The 12,088-nt window shown below is 34.2% G+C and overlaps 2 pseudogenes; both read right to left on the minus strand.

Annotated features, from left to right (window-relative positions):
* Positions 1-3,563: 3,563 nt before the first annotated feature.
* LOC147581668 (protein FAM217A pseudogene) lies at positions 3,564-4,273 on the minus strand (annotated as a pseudogene).
* Positions 4,274-4,600: 327 nt separating this feature from the next.
* LOC112858875 (protein FAM217A-like) lies at positions 4,601-5,264 on the minus strand (annotated as a pseudogene).
* Positions 5,265-12,088: the final 6,824 nt, after the last annotated feature.

Here is a 12,088-nt window from a genome sequence, read left to right on the forward strand (position 1 = left end):
GATCATGACCTGAGCCGAAGTCGGACGCTTAACTGACTAAGCCACCCAGGCTTCCCTGCTTTAAATTTTAAAGGAAAAATTATCATGCATATTAGGAAAGGAGGCTAAGAGTGATACTTAGTAAGAGAAATACCACTAAATGCATAGAATTAAATCATGTTACTGTAGTTTTTTTCTTAACATAAATATTATCTTATGGTGATATGTATTTCTTAGTATTAAATGAGTCATTATTAGTTTCATCATAGATGACAAAATAATTTTTGAAAAATAGTTATATCATGAATGTTTTGGATTAAGGCACAGTATAATTAACATAGCAAATTGAAAATAATAATACAAAAACTAATAAGCTCAATTGTGTTCTCTCCCATGAAAATAATAATAGATGACACAGAAAATAAGTGAAGAGCTGGATTGTATGAATCAGGGGCATAAGACACTATGACGGATGACCGCTAAGGTAGCTTCCAGTGATCTCTGCCTGTTTCATTCTTTCTTCTTGAATGTAGGCTGGCCCTTGTCACTAACTTCTAATGAGGGAATATGGCAAAAGTGATGGAGTGTCACTTCTGAGATTAGGTTATAAAAATAGCCTTAATTTATGTCTTGACTGTTCTCTCCCACTCTCTTGCTCACCCAGAGAAGCAAGCCAGTGTGTTCTGAGCTGCCCTAGTCAAAGATGCACATGGCTAAGAACTGAGGGAGGGAGACCCCTGGCCTATAGCCAGTAACTGCATCTTGCCAGCAACCACATGAGTGAGCCTGGAAGTAGCTTCTACCCCAGTCGAGCTTTCAGATAAGATCACAGGCCTAGTCAACACTTTGACAGGACCCCTGTAAGAGACCTTGAGGCAGAGGCATCCAGGTAGCCTCACTTGATTCCTGATTCACAGCAACTATGAGAAAACAAATGTTTGTTGTTTTAAGCCACCTAATTTTTGACTAATTTGTTACACAGCAATAGTAGCTAGTGTTCCTCAGAAAATATCCCAGATTCCAGAATGACAGGTACTCACCTTCTGAATAGACCCTTTCTGGAACAACAGGTAGTTCAACACAGTTTAATTCAATCCTATTTCAATTCAACTCAATCCAATTCTAAATATTGGAAGTTTTATTATGTAATTCTTGTGGGTACAGGGGAAAAATAATAATATCTACTGCTTGTTTTCAAGAATCACAAAACCTTACACAGGAAAAAAAAGTCAGTATAAGAATAAATGCAATCAGCATGAAAAGTAATTTGGTGGCACACACAGAAGTGAACTCAGTATAATTTTTGAAACCTCTACTGTAGTGCTTTAAAAGCATATTATGTTATATCAAAATCTATATATCCAACCACAATATAGTGCTAAATGGATTTATGTTGCCACTCTCCAAAGAATTTCTTGAAGGAAACTATAGCACAAAATGAAATTTATTCTTCATAGATAACATGCTGACAGAAATGTTTTACAATCTCTGTTATTTAGAGCACTCTTCTCATATTCTATTAAGTAAAATCTTGATCACATTCACAATCAAAAGGGCAGAAAAAAACAAGTAGGGGAATAAAAGAATGCTCTATAGAATTATCAATTTCCCAATGTTATTACCTTGAAGTTAAGACAACCTTTTATGAAAAGCTAAAACTTAAAATGAGTCAAATGTACTTCACTTCTGAATTCCCATTTGAAATTTCAGCTTCTGATACATGATTAACTGAACCTACTGGAACAGAGTTGTTAACTGTATTTTTTGTCAATTATCTTCCATGGACAAATATCATAATTTTCTATTATTTATTCCTATGTTGTTTTAACAGCCACATTGTTTGTTGTCATCTCTCCTCTAACATATGACAGTTCTTTCAGGATGTGTATTTCTTGTAATTTTCTCAAAAAATGATTGCTCTTTTGAGATTTCCAATTTCCCTACAGTCAGTGTTCTGTAACTAGGTATTGGTCAAATTATTGATATAACATTTTCTCTCAAGAATATTTTGGTGATGTATTATAAATGGAATTGATTATTTTCTGAAATTCTGATAGTTCACTGTTGCTATATAGAAACGCAGCTGATTTTTGTGAATCCATTTTGTATAGTGCAACTTTACTGAAATTATTTGTTAGTTCCAATTGTTTTTTTGGTGCAGTCTTCAGGGTTTTCTGTATTTAATATCATGTCATCTGCAAATAATCACAATTTTACTTCTTCTTTTCTGATGTGATTGCCTTTTATTCCTTTCTTGCCTAATCACCCTGGCTAAGAACTCCATATTGTGTTGAATATTAGTGACCAGAGTGGGAGTCCTTCTCTTGTTCCTGATCTTAGAGGAAAAGCTCTCAGTGTTCCACCATCAAGTTTAATGTTAGCTGTGGGCTTGACATATGTGGCATATATAGAGGTATTTTTTCTTTGTTCTTTGTTGAGAGTTTTTGTGATGAATAAATGCTGAATTATGTCAAATACCTTTTTTGTATCTGTTGTGATGGTTGTATGATTTTCATCCCTCATTTTGTTAATATGGCGTGTCACCTTTATTGATCTACAACTGTTGCTGCAGCCTTTCATTCTGGAACAAATCCTACTTGATCGTGGTGTATGATCCTTCAATGTGTTGTTTAATTTGGTTTGCTAATATTTTGTTGAAGAGTTTTGCATCTATGTTCATCAGGGATATTGGCCTGTAATTTTCTTTTCTTTTAATATCCTTGTTTGGCTTCAATATCAGAGTAATGCTGACCTTGTAAAATGAGTTTTGTTTTGTTTTTAATTTCCAGTATAGTTAACATACAGTGTTATATTAACTGCAGGCAGGTGAGTGTAATCTTAATCCCCTCATGATCCCCTTCATCTACTTTAGCTATCCTCCCCACCCACCTACCCTCTGGTAACAATCAGTTTACTCTCTATATGTTTTTTGGTTTGTCTCTCTCTTTTTTTTTTTTTTTTTTTGTAAAATGAGTTTGGAAATGTTCCCTCATTTGTTTTATTTTTGGAATTCTTTTTAAAATGTCTGATAGAATTCACCAGGGAAGCCATTGGATTCTGAACTTGTCTTTGTTGGGATATTTTTTTAGGTCAATTATACCACTTATTGATGATGGAATTATACTGGAAAACAATCACAACAAAAGAACAACTTTTTTAATAGAATAGTTTATGTAGTGAAGCATTTCTTTCAAACATGGAAAATATTATCAAGTATGTCAGTATGAATGCCCATGGATTTATTATATACAGACATCTCATCAGTGCTTTTCTCAAGTTCCACTCCATATCACATCAAGTAATTGGTGTGTGTGTGTGTGTGTGTGTGTGTGTGTGTGTGTGTTTAATACCTGTATCTCAGACTGATTAATTGTATTTTAACTGGGCTTCTCGGAATAGATTTGCTTACACTGAGATGTATGAAAGAGTTATTTTTGGTCAGTGGGTGAGCACTTAGAATAGTCTTGCTCAATACTATGTTCTTTTTGGTAAAGTTGTGTGTGGTGTGGGTGTGTGTCGGGGGGCGTGGTTTTGTTTTTGGGGTTTTTTTTTGGTTTTTGGGGGGTTTTTTGGTCACTGGTGCCTTAATTCTCCCTTTGCTTATCAGGAAAAGACAGAGGTATAGGAGAAACTGATATTGGAGACCTATATGGCAGACACCTTGTTGAGACCATTTTAACCAGGTGTTTGGATAATAATCTGCTTGGCTGCAAGTTCTTTTCATGCATTCAAATGGAGATTTTGGTACACTTAAAATCATCATAAGTGGCAATCAGTTGTTTTGTGCTGGATAAACTTTTTAGAGACGATGGTCTAGAATTTCATTTGTATTTGCCAATGTTGTTCCAATTCCATTGGGAAGCATTTTGTTCAAGCTTGCAAGAAACAATAATTGTTTTTTTTTTCTTTTTTCTTGGCCTTTATCTACACAAATTGTCTAAATCCTCAAAGAGTCAGAAAGATTTGGTTGTCTCATTTTGGGTGTAGCTTTGAAGGGAGATGTTTGTTCAGTAACTACTGAAGTACAAAAGTCAATAGTTCAGTAACTACTGAAGTAGTTTATAGTCTTTGTTCTCTTTTTGTATAATCATATGTTGTATTGTTTCCATTTCCAATAAATGAGTAGTCAAATGTGCAACAGAGCTTTCTGGGTATTCCACTCTTCCTTTCCAATTTTTGGACTTTGAGAGGACTAATCTGGGCAAGACCAGTGTACTAAAATGAGTAGTAAAGAAAATCAGAATACAGAAAGATTCTGGTTTTCTACTGGTTTTGGCTTTAGGTTCAGGTCCATCTTTTTAAAATATCTGAGGGGCACCTGGGTGACTCAGTCAGTTAAGAGTCTTGTTTTCGGCTCAGGTCATTATCTCACAGTTCCTGGGATTGAGCCCTGCATCAGGCTCCACGCTGACAACACGGAACCTGCTTAGGATTCTGTTTCTCTCTTTCTCTCCCTCTCTCTCCCTCTCTCTCTCTTTCTCTCTTCCCCTCCCCCATTCATGCTCTTTCTTTCTCTCAAAATAAATAAATAAATATTTAAAAATATCTGAGTAATGAAAAAAAAATTAAAAAAAAATAAATAAAAATATCTGAGTAAAATGTCACTTGTTTGTTTTTTATTTTAATTTTTAGATGGATCACTTTGATCTCTTAAATTTTCTTCCACACTGCTGTAATCCATGTTTCAAATTCCAGTTTGGAGCATTTAAAGTTTCAGCACTGTGGTTGTTTTATATAGTTGAATGTGGATCAATGTGAAGCTCCTTTCTATCCTTCAAAAAGTCTCCAGCAGCATAGGACCAGCAGAGACCTAACGGCATCTGCAGTCCAAGAATAAAAACCAGCTTGCTTATCAACTGAAGCATTAGTTACTGAGTGGTTCAGAGTAAGGAGACTTATGGGATTATTGGTTACCAGTTTCCATTGATGATTTTCTGAAATCTCTGTTCTCTGTGATACTTCCTTCAGTAAAGGATAACTCCATAATTAAAATATCCATTGTTTACCATTCTGTGTTCTTTTGTAAGCATTTTCTGACAAATTAAGTTCTAACATCAGTTGTTAGATGAAATTTCCAAGTGGTTCTACACTGTGTCTTCCAGGGAGAAAGGTTTTCATTTTCAGGAACAGCAACTTCTGAATCCAAATTCCAGTGAGATAGCTTCTCAAGAGAAATGTTTGCTATATCGGGTTGATACCATGGTTCTCACCATTTTTTCTCCTGTATTTTCCCCATTTTTTGAAATACCCCGTGGCACCCCAAGCCCACATGTCATCCCCAGCATGGTCTCCAAACACTCTGCAACCTTCAACCCCATGCCTCCTCACATGTGTGGTGAACGACCGGATGGGTACCCCCTCCACCTGGGCCTTCTGGCAACAGGAGGACAGGAAGGGAAGTGGGCATTGGCTCCTTCAGTGTGGACAGCCTGCCAGGCCTGCAGCCAGCCGCAGGATTCTGCAAGCTTCTCCAGCGGCCAGTGGGAAGTTTTTGATTATTGATTCAATCTCCTGACTACTCATTGGTCTGTTCAGATTTCCATTTCTTCAAGCTCAGTCTCCTTGATTCAGTAGATTATATGTTTCAAGGAATTTATCCATTTCTTCTAGGTTGCCCAATTTGTTGGCATATAATTGCTTCTAGAAGTCTTTTATGATTCTTGTATTTGTGTAGTTACCAGTTGCAATATATCCTCTTTCATTTACAATTTTACTTATTTGAGTCCTCTCTTTTTTTTTTTCTTGGTAAGTTTCACAAAGTTTTGTCTATTTTATCATCAACAAAACAAACAAACAAAAAACAGTTATGAGTTTCATTGACCTTTTCTATTGTCTTTTTAGTCTCTTTCATTTATTTCCTCTCTGATCTTAGTTTTTTCCTTTCTCTGCTAATTTTGGACTTACTTTTTTCCTTTCTCTAGTTCCTTGAGGTGTAAAGTTAGGTTGTTTATTTGAGCTTTCTCTTTTTGCTTTTTTTAAGTTGATTTATTTATTTTGAGAGAAAGAGAAAGAGAGAGACAGAGCTGGTGAGGGGTGAAGAGAGAGAGAGAGAGAGAGAGAGAGAGAGAGAGAGAGAGAGAATCCCAAGCAGGCTCCATGATGTCAGCATGAATCATGAGATCATGACCTGAGCTGAAATCAAGAGACCAACATTTAACCGACTGAACCACCCAGGTGACCCTCTCTTTCTCCTAAATGTAAATGTTATCTCATAAGCTTTGTTTTTTTATTTCTCTTGATTTCTTCTTTGACCCATTGGTTGTTCAGAGGCACATTGTTTAATCTCCACAATTATTAATTTTCCAGTTTTCTCTCATAACTGATTTCTAGTTTCATACCATTGTGATTTGAAAAGATGCTTGATAGGATTTCAATCTTTTTAAATTTATTAAGAGTCATTTTGTGGCCTAACATGTGATCTATCCTGGAGGACGTGCCACATGTGCTTGAGAAGAATGTACCTTCTACTGCTATTGGATGAAATGCTCTGTACATATCTGTTATGTCCATCTGTTTAACATCAAGTTTATGTCCAATGTTTCCTTACTGATTTCATATCTGGAAGATCTGTCCATTATTGAAAATGGGGTATCAAATTCTCTGCTTTTATTGTATTGTTGTTTATCCTTTTTGAACTGTTAATATTTGCTTTATATATGTAGATGCTCATATATCGGTACAGATATATTTATAATTATTATATCCTCTTGATGAGTTGACCTTTTTATCATTATATAGTGACCTTCTTTGTCTCTTTTGACAGTCTTTGGTGTAAAGTCTATTTTGCCTGATATAAGTATGGGCACATCTGCCTTCCTTTGGTTTCCATATTTATGGAATGTCTTTTTCTTCCCTTCACTTTCAGTCTATGTGTATCCTTAAAGCTGAAGTGGGTCTATTGTAAAGAAGAAACAGTTGGGTCGTGTTTCAAAACCATTCAGCCACTGTATATCCTTTGATTGGGGAAGATAGCCCATTGATATTTAAAGTAATTATTTATAAGAATAGACTTACTCTTGCCATTCTGTTCATTGTTCCCTGACTGCTTTGTAATATGTTTGGTCCTTTCTCCCTCTCTTACTTTCTTCTTTTGTTATTTGATAATTTTCTATAGTAATACACTTTGATTTCTTTCTCTTTACCTTTTGTATATCTATTATAAGCTTTTGATTTTCCATTACCATGAAGTTTATATAAAGCATATTATATTTGTAACAGTATTTTAAGCTAATAATAATTTAACTTCAAATGCATAGTAGCACTTACATGTGGCATCTAAAAATGAGTTGAACCCATAGAAACAGAGAAAAGAAGTGATCGGCAGGAGAGAGAAATAGGGACAGGTTGACAAAAAGGTACAAATTTCAAGTCTTAAGATGAATAAATTCCAAGTATCTAATGTATAACATGGCGATTATATCCTATAATACTGTCATGTATAATTAAAATTTACTAAGGAGTAGAACTTACATGTTCTCATACACACAAAAAAAGGAAATATGTGAGGTGATGGATGTTATAATTAATTCAATGAGGGGAATCTTTCCACAAGGTATACTTATATTAAATTGTACACTTTAAATATCTTACAATTTTATTTGTCAATTATATTTGTCAATAAAACTGAAAAAGTCACCCTACTGTTCTGTTTGTTCTTCATAGACTATATTAGTTTTCAACAAGCTATTTCATTATAACTCTAAATAGAAGTCAATACAATTTAATCAAGCTGCTTAAATCATTGACTTAATGGAAAGTTGGTGGCTTTCCTTTTTTAAAGGGAGACTTAGGGGTGCCTGGGTGGCTCAGTTGGTTAAGCATCAGATGTCAGCTCAGACCATGATCTCACAATTGGTGAGTTCGAGCCCCGCATCAGGCTCTCTGCTGATGGCTCAGATCCTGGAGCCTGCTTCAGATTCTATGTCTCCATCTCTCTCTGCCCCTGCCTCACTCATGCACTCTCTCTCTCTCTCTCTCAAAAATAAACATTAAAAAAATTTTTAAAGGGAGACTTAGTTTTGAATATATTGATATTCAAAATGACAGCATAAAGATTAAAACAAAAATCTGAATTCTGATTACTTTTTAAAGCTTAAAAACATAATGTATGTATCAACTTGTTTTCAATATATTTTCTTTATCACAGACACAATGTGATCTTAAAAAAATTATTTTATATTCAAGATCTCCATCTGTGAAATTGGAGTAATATTTACCTCACCAGCTACTGTGAACTCTAAAAATGCTGAATCTGAATTAAAAATTAACATAGGTATACATCAATTATTTTACCTTATTTAATAATTCTTTGAAATAATTTTTTTTTAAATGATAGATTTATTTATGTTGGTCTTCTTCAGGAGGAGCTAGAGGGGAAAAGGAAAAACAGAAGGAGGAGATTGTCACTTCTGGTTGGAAATTTTATTTTTGCATAATTTATGGTATATATAAACTTCCACTTTTAAAATTTAGTTAAATATTTAATTCTTATGGTTGTGAATTTAAATTAAAAATCTTAAAGATCACAAAATATGTTATATATCATACATATTTATATACTTAATACCATGTCATTTTATATATTACCAGTTGTCTGGTAATTATTTATTGTCTCTCAATTCAAAACACATTTTTCATTGCCCGCTGTTGCAAATGGAGCTGAGCCCTTTGCATAAGTATTTGTTCTTTGCTAGCCTCATGTCAAGAATTTCTGCAGCCTCACAGCTTCTCTGATGCCCAGCTCCAGCAGTTTAAGTGGCTTCTCTAAAATCAGGTAAGTAGTGTTCAAGAGTATCTCCATATAAAGGAATGGAATTCCTGGTCAATGTGTTTAGAAGCATCTAGATAAGGTCAAGTAGCTATCTAAAACATTCGCACAATTTACATTCTTTCCAGCTGTGTGTAAGAGTTACTATGCTATAAATACTTGCAAACACTTGATAGTGCTTAAAACTAAAGTTTTATAAATGCAGTAGATATAAGAGGTATCCCAATTTTTAAATTTGAATTTTCCAAATAATAGTTGTCAAACATGTTTTCTTATTTATTGGTCATTCTGATTTCCTCACCTGTGAATAGCCTATACATCACCTTTGCACATTTATCTATTGCATAGGTTGGCTATCTTTTTCTGTAATGGGCCAAACAGCTTAGGATTTAAGGCCAACAGGCAATGTCCTCAACTCTAACTGTTCTTGCCAAAAGGCTGAGTCTTTTCACTCACAGGTTATACACAAGCAGGAAGCAATCTAGATTTGGCCCACAAGAAATAGTTTGCCAACTCCTGATCTATTGGGTTGTTTGTATATTATTAAATTTAAGATTCACTTATATAATTTGGGTTCTAACATTTCATCAGGAATACAGACTGCAAATATCTTATATGTTAATATCTCTCTTACTGAGATCTTAATATTCTTATCATGGATTACCTTTTTTTTTTTAATTATTTTGACAATTTTATATATTTGAGACTGTGTGCTTACATTTGTCCAAATTTACATTTTTAATTATTTTAATGTATTATTTCTTTTTATCATTGTGGAGTCATCATTTTATCTTAAATAATCTTTTGTGCCTTAAGATTTATCTTATATTACTCTAGAAACACCAGTTAACTTTAGCTTAGAATTTACCTTAGGTGATTTTTTCATTTTCAAATTCCCTCATACTATATTTTAGAAATATCCTTTTTAAAAGCTTATGAATGAATTTTTAATCCAATCTGAATATATTTTTCCTTAAATCTGAAATATTATAGGACTTACATTTATTGTGATTACCAGTATATTTATTTCCTCACTGATAAAATGGAGACAATAAAATATAACTAATAGTTAACTATGAGGTTAAATGAGTTAATATGTTCCACGTTTAGAAAAATACCAGTCAGATATATGTTTCAAATTTTAAAATTTACATATTATTGTTTTGGCCATCTTATTTTATAATTTTCCTTTTGTTTCCTTTTTTCTGTGATTCACCAGTTTTTTAATATTATTCTTAATATTATTTTAAAATTACTTTTCCCTCTCTATTGGTTAGAAATTATTTATCCTGCTTATATTCTTTTGGTTATTCTTATAACTTTACCAGGTATTTAACAAAGTATAGAGTTAATCTTTTTCTCAAACACTATGAGAAACTTAGAACTCCTCAAATCTAACGATCCCTCTTTAGTTGTATATAATACAATTATATGTCAAATTATATGTCAAATCACAATTATAATAAAAAAGTCTTATAATTCCACTTTCTCTTCAAATTAGTCATTGTTATTATTTTTATAGTATTAATATGTTTTAAACTGGCACATAATTACCAGTTACTCTGATCACTATTCTTTCTTGCATATCACTTGCTCATTTTTCCATTTTTCTTCCAGAAGAAAATGCATTTTTTAAAGTTTATTTATTTTTAGGGAGAGTGAGCGAGAGAGAGAGAGAAAGAAAAAGGGAGAGTGAATGAGTTCAAGTGGGAGATGGGCAGAGAGGGAAAGAGAGAGAATCCTAAGCAGGCTCCGTGCTTTCAGCACACAGGCTGAAGCCTGATTTGGGGCTGAAGCCCACAAATTGTGACATCATGACCTGAGCCAAAATGAAGAGTCTGATGCTCAATCGACTGAACCATCCGGGCACCCCAAAAGAAAATTCCATTAACGATGAATATCTGTTAGTGGTAAACTCTTTGTTTTTACTAACCTGAAATTGACTTAATCCCCATTTGTAATTAGTAGTTCAACTGGACACAAAAATTTAGACCAACAATCACTTGCTGTTAATATCTTGAGATTTTATTTCAGAATACACTGTATTTCTAAAATAATTTCCTTGGTAGTCTTTTCTTTGGTTACTTTTCAAGATGTTTTTCTTTAACTTCCTGTTCTGCAATTTTAGTACTCTGTGTCTGGGTGTAGCTTGCTTTTTATTTTGTTTGGGAACTTACTGTGTTTCCAGAATGTGAAGATACACATCTTCGGAAAATTCTGAGGCATTTCAGATATTATCTACTGAATATTTTCCTCCATTCTCTACATTCTTGTTTTAAACTCCTAATAACATATGCTGAATATTCACATTCTATTCCACATCCTTAAATATAATTTTTTTCATCTGTCTCCCTCTTTTTAAGCTCTCCCAGTTCATAAATTATTATCAGCAGCTGTATCTAATCTAAATTTTAAATTTCAATTACTGTATTATTTTATTTCTACAAATTCAACTTATTCTTTTTAATTTTTATTTAATTTTATTTTAGAGACAGAGCACTCAAGCAGGGGAGAGGGGCAAAATGAGAGAGAGAGAGAGAGAGAGAGAGAGAGAATCAGGAGTGGAGCCTGACCTGGGGCTTTTATTCCACGACCCTGGGATCATGACCTGAGCTGAAATCAAGAATCAGATACTCAGCTGACTGAGCCACCCAGGTGCCCTGTGAATTTATTCTAAAAAAACAAAAAACAACAAAAAACCCTCAGTATTTTGATAGTGTCTAAACCTTTCCCATATATTTCCTCTGTTTTAAATCATTTTGCTCTACATATAATTCCAGTATCCAAAGTCGTGAAGTATAACTATGCCACCTGTTACTTTGGATTACTCTTACCTAAATATTTTATAATTTTTTGTTGTGCCATCACATCCCATTCTATGAAACATTATCTGTAGGGCTAATGTTTGGTGAGTATATGCCCCTGGAGTGCCTTGTATGTGAGTATGCTCTTGAGAGGCTTGACTATTCCATGGACCTGACCAATGTTTAAAAAAAAATACATGTTGACTTGAGGAGGGGCGCAAATAGTGAGGCAGTGAGACATTTCACTGTCCCACAAGTCACACTGTTATTGCAAAACATTTCTTTTCCACCAGTTAGGCCAGCATGGATTGGAGATTTTAGGTTTCAAGCATCTTAATGTGTATCATAATAAGAATTAGAATTCAGGGCACCTGGGTGGCTCAGTTGGTTGGGTTTCTGAATTCAGCTCAGGTCGAGATTTCAAAGTTTGTGAGTTCAAGCCCCATATTGGGCTCTGTGCTGACAGCTCAGAGCCTGGAGCCTGCTTTGGATTCTGTGTCTCCCTCTCTTCCCTTCCCCCGCTTGCACACTGTCTCTC

The sequence above is a fragment of the Puma concolor genome, chromosome B1, assembly GCF_028749965.1.
Source record: "Puma concolor isolate L17-30 chromosome B1, mPumCon1.1.hap2, whole genome shotgun sequence".
Taxonomy (NCBI): Eukaryota; Metazoa; Chordata; class Mammalia; order Carnivora; family Felidae; genus Puma; species Puma concolor.